Source organism: Arachis hypogaea, chromosome 3 (assembly GCF_003086295.3).
Source record: "Arachis hypogaea cultivar Tifrunner chromosome 3, arahy.Tifrunner.gnm2.J5K5, whole genome shotgun sequence".
NCBI lineage: Eukaryota > Viridiplantae > Streptophyta > Magnoliopsida > Fabales > Fabaceae > Arachis > Arachis hypogaea.
Window position 1 is genome coordinate 90,777,156 of NC_092038.1, and position 9,720 is coordinate 90,786,875.

The following is a 9,720-nucleotide window of genomic DNA, read 5'->3' on the forward strand; positions in this document are numbered from 1 at the left end:
CAGTCTCAGCCCCAGCACACACCAAGTGGGCCCCAGAAGTGGATTTCTGCACCAATTAATCTTAGTTTACTCATATTCTGTAAACCTAGGGTACTAGTTTTCTATTTAAACAACTTTTAGAGATTTATCTTGTACCTCATGACATTTTCAGATCTGAATTACATACTTTTTGATGGCATGAGTCTCTAAACTCCATTGTTGGGGGTGAGGAGCTCTGCAGCGTCTCGATGAATTAATACAATTACTTTTGTTTTCCATTCAAACACGCTTCTTCTTATCTAAGATGTTCATTCGCGCTTAATTATGAAGAAGGTGATGATCCGTGACACTCATCACCTTCCTCAATCCATGAACGTGTGCCTGACAACCACCTCCGTTCTAGATCAGATTGAATGAGTATCTCTTAGATTCCTTAATCAGAATCTTCGTGGTATAAGCCGGATTGATGGCGGCATTCATGAGAATCCGGAAAGTCTAAACCTTGTCTGTGGTATTCCGAGTAGGATTCTGGGATTGAATGGCTGTGATGAGCTTCAAACTCCTGAAGGCTGGGCGTTAGTGACAGACGCAAAAAAATCAATGGATTCTATTCCAACCTGATTGAGAACCGACAGATGATTAGCCGTGCTGTGACAGAGCATAGGAACGTTTTCACTGAGAGGATGGGAAGTAGCCATTGACAACGGTGACACCCTACATAGAGCTTGCCATGGAAGGGACCTTGCGTGTGGGAAAAGGATTTCAAGGAAAAGTTGAGATTCAGAGGACAAAGCATCTCCAAAACTCCACAACATATTTCTCATTACTGCACAACAAGTAACGCTTTTATTCTCTTTTATTTTTCCAATCTAATAATTCCAACTGATAATTTTAATTGATATCCTGACTAAGAATAATAAGATAAACATAGCTTGATTCAAACCAATAATCTCCGTGGGATCGACCCTTACTCACGTAAGGTATTACTTGGACGACCCAGTGCACTTATTTGTTAGTTGTGCGGATCACAAATTCGTGCACCACTTATCAATGGCAATGAGAATAATATTTTTGCTACCACTAAGTAAACCTCTAACTATGAAGGTAAGTTAAGTGGATAAATTAATTTAACACCTAAAGTCTTAGTCAACTCCTTAAGGAAAAGACTAGAGTTATAGGAATCTAAATTAATCAGCAAGAATAACAATTATCAATCACGATGAGTTTGATAACTCAAGAGTTACTAATTAATCAACCAGAACCAAGAATATGGAAAGCTAAATTAAAATCATAAATATCTGGAATACCTCAAGTTATATTGAATGGAGATGTCAATTCTAACATGAAAAAGTTCATAAGCCAATTGGGCAACATAAATCAAATACAAATAAAAGCTTCAGAATAAACAAAAATAGAAGAGAAACATAAATTATTGAACCTGGTACGAAGAAACAATCCTAATGATTAAAAGAAATCCTAATCCTAAAACCTAAGAGAGAGGAGAGAACTTCTCTCTCTAAAAACTACATCTAAAACCTAAAATTGTGAGTAATGATTGAATCTGAAGTGAAGTCTTGAGTCTCTACATGTTCCCTGACTTTAATCTGTGTTTCTGGACCGAAAACTGGGTTGAAATGCGGCCCAGAATCTGTGCTAGCGATTTCTGTAATTCTGCAGATCGCGCACGTCATGCGACCGCGTCGTCCACTCGTTCGCGTCACTCAGTGTTTCTCGTACCACACGGGCGCGTTGTCCACGCATTTGCGTCGTTCGTGTAGATTCCAATCCACGCGGTCGCATCAGACACGCGAGCGCGTCACTGTGATTTCTTCCATCTCGCGCGGTCGCGTGAGCTATGCGACCGCGTGACTTCTCGCTGGTCATCTCCTCAATTCTTTCTGTTCCTTCCACTTTTGCACGCTTCCTCTTCATTCCTTATGCCATTCCTGCCCTATGAAGCCTGAAACACTTAGCACACAGATCACGGCATCGAATGGTAATAAGAGAGGATTAAGATTAGCTAAATTAAGACCAAAGAAGCATGTTTTCAATCATAGAACTAAACTAGGAAGGAATTGTAAAATCATGCAAATCATATGAATAAGTGGGTGAAAAGCTTGATAAAATCACTCAATTAAATACAATATAAACCATAAAATAGTGGTTCATCACGTACGCGTGGGTGACGCATACGCGTATAAATGGCATTTTTGAAAGGGCACGCGTACGACGACGTGTACGCGTGGGAAGGAGTAGCGTTCTTCAACCAAGAGTGCTACATTCCCCACCATGAGCACCTGTGATGTTTTTGAAAATTGGATTTAAAAATTTAGCTATCAACGTGCACACGTCAGTGACGCGTACACGTGGATGTGGCATCTGTGAAGGATCATGCAAACACGTGGATAGAGCGGCAGCGTGGAAGTGACATTTTGAAATCCACGCATATGCGTGAAAGACGCGTAGCATGGGAGAGCGCTCTTGTCGCGAGCGCTACACTCTCATAGAGAGTGCTGCAAAGCACGCGCACGCCTATGGGACGCGTACGCGTGACAAGTACTGAAGATGGCGATAACGCGCACGCATGGGAGACGCATACGTGTCAGTGCATGAGCGCTCCTCTCTCCTCAAGAACGCTACATTCTCCTGGGAGCATCCACACGGTACCAACTAAGACCCATTCTACCTTGCTTCAACAGAGGCCAAAAAGCCCAATCCAAGGACTTTAAAACTGAATTGGAAAGTGTATAAATAGTAGAGAAATTGATTTTGAAGGGATCTAGAAGGCTAGGGAGTTAGAGACCCTAATTGGGAAACTCTGCACTCATTTTCACTAGAATTTCCTTTTCTGCATTTTTCTGCACTTTCTCTATTTTCTATTTTTACTTGAGTAATGATGAACTAAACCCTAAAATTCTTTAGGGGAAGGAGCTCTATTGTAATCATAATGAAACAATAAAATTCTTCTTCTTCTCAATTCATTTATGTAGCTATAGGATATCTTCTGTTTTGATTGTGAATTATTCACTCTAGAAGGGGGTTTAATTCAACTGAATGTGTGTGTGAGCCTTGGAAGGGGAATCACTTGCATTAGAATTGGAGCTCTATCCTTCACAATTCTCCTAACCAACACCATTTGGGAGGAATTGAGGTTTTGAGAATTTGTGTGGCTTATGGATAAGAGAATGTGCTCTAACTCTTCTCATGACAATTAGATCAAGAAATTGGCAAGATTGATTGTGATTAGAGAGATTGGATTGCCAAGGAATTGGGATTCAATCAATTTCAATCTGCCATAGATCTACTCATATGATTGAGAAAGGAGTTAAGACTCAATTAATTCATGATGGATTATGATATCTCCAATCCTTGATGAATCATTTTCTTTGAATTTCCTCAATTTAGATCTCTATAATTTCACTTCAATTTAAATTGATCATTGCTGTTTTGATTCCCTGCACCTATTTCCCTTTATAATTCATGCAATTTAAGTTTCACTGCAATTTAAATTCTGCAATTTTATTTTCTTACATTCTAAGATTCAATTATTTACATTTCTTGTAATTTAAGATTCAGCTCTTTTAGTTTCTTGCTCTTTAAGTTTCAGCAATTTACTTTTCTTGCCATTTAAGTTTCTGCCAATTTACTTTCAGCACTTTAATTTCTTGCAATTTACCTTCTGTTGATCCAAATTCACTCAATTGATCAATATTCGCTTGACTAGATTAATCACCTAACTAAAATTGCTTGATCCATCAATCCCTGTGGGATCGACCTCACTCTTGTGAGTTTTACTACTTGATGCGACCCAGTACACTTGTCGGTTAGTTTCTGCAAAATTCAATTTTCTGCCATCAAGTTTTTAGCACCGTTGTCGGGGATTGATTAAGATTGACAATGATAAAGTAGGTGATAATCTAGATTAAGCATTTTTCTTTATTTTTGTTTAGCCTACTAACTATTTGAGATTTTGTCTCTACTAACTATAACTTCACTCTAGCAATAGAGTACTCTGCTTTTGTTTTTTTTGGTTTGTTTGTGTTGTATGCCAGGAGGGAGAAGATGTGCATCCACCTCCTTTGATTCTGAATCAGAGAGAACATTTCTGAGGTTAAGAAGGGAAGCAAGAGGGAAGGGGGGATAGGAGAAGAAGAGTCAGAAGAAGGAGATCAAGAAATGGAGGATAACCTTCCTAATCCACCAGAGGATGTGGCCAACAACAATGGCCAGCCTCCAAGGAGTGTTCTAGCTTCTTACACCATCTCCAACCCAAGAAACTATGGGAGCAGTATCTTAACTCCCAATGTCCATGCTAATAATTTTGAACTCAAACCCCAACTAATCACTCTAGTTTAGAATAATTGCCAATATGGAGGAAGTCCTGCTGAATATCCAAACCAACATCTCTCTGTTTTTTTAAAAATTTGTGACACTGTCAAAACTAATGGAGTCCACCCTGACATCTATAAGCTGTTGTTATTCCCATTTCCATCGAGAGACAAAGCCACTCATTGGCTAGAAACCTTCCTAAAACAAAGCATTACTAATTGGGATGATTTGGTTAGCAAGTTCCTAGCCAAATTCTACCCCCCTAAAAGAGTCATTAAACTGAAAACTGATGTGTAAATCTTTGGACAGCTAGAGGGAGAGTCATTATATGTAGACTGAGAGAGGTATAAAGCATTAATTAGATGTCCAGAGGGAATGTTTAGTGAGTGGGTTGAGATCTAAAATTTCTATGAAGGTCTATCTATGAGTTCAAGAAAAGCTTTAGACTACTCTTCAGGAAGATCATTGCAAATGATGAAAACTGCACAAGAAGCACATGACCTCATATACATGGTTACCAACAATGAGTATTTCTACTCCTCTGAAAGACAAGCAACCCCCAAGAGAGGTGTGTGATGGTGTTTTTGTGGAAAACGAATTTTCCAACACACAAATCCAACCGGCAAGTATACCGGGTCGCATCAAGTAGTAATAACTCACAAGAGTGAGGTCGATCCCACAGGGATTGATGGATCAAGCAACTTTAGTGGGTGATTAGTTTAGTCAAGCTAACATTGAAGTGGAATTGAGTGAAATTGTAGCCAACAGAAAGTAAATTTGCAGGAATTATAAAGTGCAGAAAATAAATTGCATTGAAACTCAAATAACGAGAAAGTAAAATAGCTGAAACTTAAATTGCAAGAAAAGTAAATTGCATGAAAAGTAACGGGGCTGGGGTGCTGGAAATTAAAATTCAACAAGAAAATGTAAAGAGCATTCAAGCAGAGAGCTAGAATATGAAATGAGATGCGGCAAATTTCAAACAGAAAAGTAAAAATGCTTGAAGAATTAAAAATAGAAAGCGATGCTTAATTTGCAGTAATTTAAAAGAATATTGAAGATCTCAGGGAATCAATGAGACTAGAGAACAAGTCTAGATCTCAAGCCCTTCGTTGATTCAACAGAAAACAAGTTTACAGAAGAAAGAAGAAATGAAGCAGCAAATGAGAACTCAAATTCAACTATCAATTCTCTGAAATTATGCAGAAGAACAACCAAGAGAGATCTTAGACCAAGAAGGAAACAGAATTCCTTCACTTCTCAATCCAAGATTCAGATTTAACAAGGAAAATTAAAAGAGAGAGCTGTCTACTACTACTACTCCCTAATGGAGCCAGCCTTTTGAAATGAGAGTGATGCCTTTATATAGGCTTTTTACAAAATGAAAATAAAATGAAATTGAAATTAAAACAAATTCACAAAATGAAATTCCTAATCTAGCTTCTCTGTGTGCCTTTGAGTCTTGTTGAGTGGGCTTTGCTTGCTTTGGATTTGAGGGAGAATGGGTCTTGGATGGCCTTGATTTAATTTGGTGAGGAATTGAATTAAATTGAATTTTGGTTGATTTTGACCCATATGTTGCTCCCAGGAGGCTGCCCTGCTCTTGTGGAGGGCTGAGCAGGGAAACTTTGTGTGGGTATCCAATTTGCGTGCCAAGGCTTGGAAGCATTAGGATGCTGCCCTGCCCTTGGGGAGAGCAGGGCAGTGGTGTCATGGTGCGTGCCATGCTTCCTTGGGCCGTGTCAAAGTGATGCGCGCAAGCTCCCTTGTGTGTAGCGCTCCCCACTTCCCCTTAGGTGCTTGGTTCGAAACCCATGGGTGGCACTTGGAGTTGATTTTTCTTGGATTTTCTTCAAGAAGAGCACGACATTGCCCTGCTCTCCAAGAGGGCAGAGCAGAATAATGAGCGCTACTTTGCTTTGGAGTGAGGCTCCAGCTTCGAACCTTGGTGGAAGCACATTGGTTTATTTTCGCTTATTTTTGGCCCTTAAAGATGCCTTTCGTTCCTGCCTCAATTGTACGCCAAATATGAATTACTATATATCTTTGGAAAGCTCTGAATGTCAGCTTTCTAACGCAACTGGAAGCACATCAATTGGACGTCTGTAGCTCAAGTTATAGCCCTTTGAAGGAGGCATGGTTATGCTGTGAGTGCCCAGATTTTACCTTAGCGAAAATTCTTGCTTCCAACCTCACTTTGCATCACGATTCTGCCCTGCCCTTGGCAAGAGCAGGGCAGTGTGTGCTGATTGCCTATTCTCCTTTAATTTGGTCATGGGCCACACTTTTAAAAGCGTGGCCTAAGGCTCCAAAGTGTGCTCCAACTTCAAAGTGTGTCCCAAAGCTCTTTTTTTCTCCTTTTTTTGTGCTTCTTTGCTTCTTTTTCTTCTTATTTCCTACAAGATTTATAAAATTAAAAGATCAAGGAAATATACCAATTAAGTACAAAAGCATTCAATATTTAAGCACAAATCATCAATTTCTTGTATGAAAAAGCATAGAAAAATAGGTATATGATGACATGTCATCACAACACTAAACTTAAATCTTGCTTGTCCCCAAGCAAGAAAAGAATCATGCAATAAAGATTGACAATCCAAGGTAAGAAGAATAGCAACTCAATGTTCATGGTTAGCTAGTTTTCTATGCATGCTTCAATCACAAAAGAAATGTAAATGATTGATGCTTCTATCTAGCTCATTTTATGAAATCTTTTTCTTATAATTCTTCCTTGAAACAAGCTTTTGATTTTTTTTTAGCTTCTCCTTTTGGGTGCTTTGCCCCATGAGTTGATAACAAAGCTACGACTTCTAAATGCTTTGTTTTCAAGTATTACCACTTGATACATAAGCACCACAAGCATTTAATTAGAGGACTTCATTAAGCTCATTTTTCTTTTCTTTTCTTGACTCTCTAATCATTGATGCTCAGAGCCTTGAGCTTTGAGGGAGTGCTTTTGCACTTGAGCCTAGCCTTGACTTCTAAGTGTTTTGTTTTCAAGCATTTGGCTTGATACATAAACACCACAAGCACTTAGCAAATAAATTGCCATTGGTACTCAGAGCCTTCAGCTTTCTCATTCTTTCCCTTTTTCTTTTCTCGCTTTAATTGTATTTGCTTCTTCAAGGTTTTCATGATTTCAAAAGATTTCACAAAATGTACTAGATGAAAAACTTCAATTAAATAAAATCCAATGCAATTGAGCAACAATCAATCATACTAGCTTTCCAATACTTGTATGCACATGCTAAATTCTTCTTTAATGCCTTGTTTGTTTATGATCATGATGCTTTTTTGCTTTTGAATTCACAAAACTCAAGTTAGTAGTCATAATGTCACAACAACATGTTTCAAATCAAATTCAAGCTATGCTTAGTCATACCACACATGCCTAAAGAGAATATAAAGACAATCATGCAATTTAAAGTGCTGGAAATAAATTAGAAGAAAAGGAACTCTACAACCTTGTAGTTCATCTTCATTATTGTTGTCCTTTTTCTCCAATTCTTCCCTTTCCCTTGCCAAACTCAGAATGCTTTCTCATCCTCAAGCAACAATTAGAACAATGGCTATGGGGCTAAGATGGATCATGAATGTCTTACACAATGAAAGTTAGTAGTACATGTGTTCTGAGCAAGCAAAATTAAAGATAATAATCAAGGCACAAGAGACAGAGACATTGTGATTGCAAACTTAAGAAGGTGAGCACAATACATTGCATAAAAGATAAGTGGCACACCAAACTTAGTGTGACACTTTCACTTGGAATCAATGCAAGTATCCAGTAAAGATTTGAAGCAAATTGTGTTGCATAGCAACACCAACTTAGAATGCAATCCTATGTCCACTTATTTGAATTAAAACCAAGCAAATGAAACTGTTATTTATTAATTACAATCACCAAGCTAAGAATCTGTCATTAATAAAGCTCTCTTGGTAATGTATTAACAAACACAGTAAATAAGCAAACTAAAATGAAAGCATTAAAAACAAAGAATTAACTAAAGTAAACAGAATAACAAAATATCAAACCAAAAGAAAATTAACACTACAAAGACATTATGGTTATGCAGACAAGTGGTGTTGCTGAATGATTTGCATAGAAAAATAGGTGGCACACCAAACTTAGAATCTTGGTGTGTCACTTTCATTTTTTTGATTTGATGCAATCATCCAAAAAGATTGAAAACAATGTGTTGCATGGCAACACCAAACTTAGAATGTAACCATATGCAAATTTATTGAATTTAAACAAAGTAAAGAAAGAAAACAAAGCAGAGAAGAGAAATTATACCTACGGTTGGGTTACCTCCCAACAAGTGCTCTTTTAGTGTCATTAGCTTGACATGTTGTTCTTCACTTTCTTCCTCTTCTTCCAGTTTGTTAAGAGGAATGACCTCAAAAGAGGGAAAGATTCAGCTAGTGTCCCTTGTCTTGGCCTTTCCTCAGCAAGCTTCCTTTTGCAAATGGCTTGATTGATCTTGCTTGCTGGATTAGGGACAGAATTGATGTTCTTGCTAGTTGCCTTCACTTCTTTGGATTCAAGACTTGGTTGCTGTGTGATTATTAGAGTGATTTCTTCATTAAGAGCCTCTTGCATTGGTGGTTCCATGAGCTTTTCCTCTTTGCACTTCTCCACTTCAATTGAATGTGACTTTTCTGGAACGACTTCCTCACTTTCTTGCTCCTCCACTCCTTTCTTTGCACTCAACATTTGACTTAATAGTTCTTTTATGGAGGAGGTTTGTTGTTCTTCCCAAGATTTCTTCATCTCCTTTTCATATTTTTAGATCACAGATTCAAGGGAAGTTTGTGAGGGTTGTGAGTGTTCGTGTTTCTTTGTCACCTCAAGTGGCTTTTGTGAATATAAAATCCTTGGCTCATGTTCCTCATCTTTCATTGCAATTTCACATGACACAAGGACCTTTTGTTCTTGTTTTTCCACTTCCTCTCTCACAAATTGATTTTTACTGTTTGATGGTTCTAAGTGTTTCCTTATGTTCTCCAGGTGCTCATTTGTCCTCTGACGGAGGATTTCTTTCCTTTTTCAGGCTTGTTCTTGTCTTTCAAAAATCCTCTGGACTTTTGAAGGAGATCCTCTGAATCACAATTTGAAGAATTATTGAACTCATCATAGTATGGATTACTAAGATTTCTTTGATTTTGACTTTCCCAGCCACAATATGAGTAGTTGTTAGACTCATCAAAATCTGGATCATATTGTGTCTCTGGAAGGTGTCCCATTTTAACTGATTGTTCACATTCTTTGTGATATATCCAGACACCATGAAGATAATGATATAAGTCATTCTGTGGTTCTGGACAGTATCTCATGTGCTCAGCTTGATCAATTTGTGACTCTAGAGCAAGTCTCCATTGATTGAAGTGCTCAGAATTTGTATCTTCTTGGTG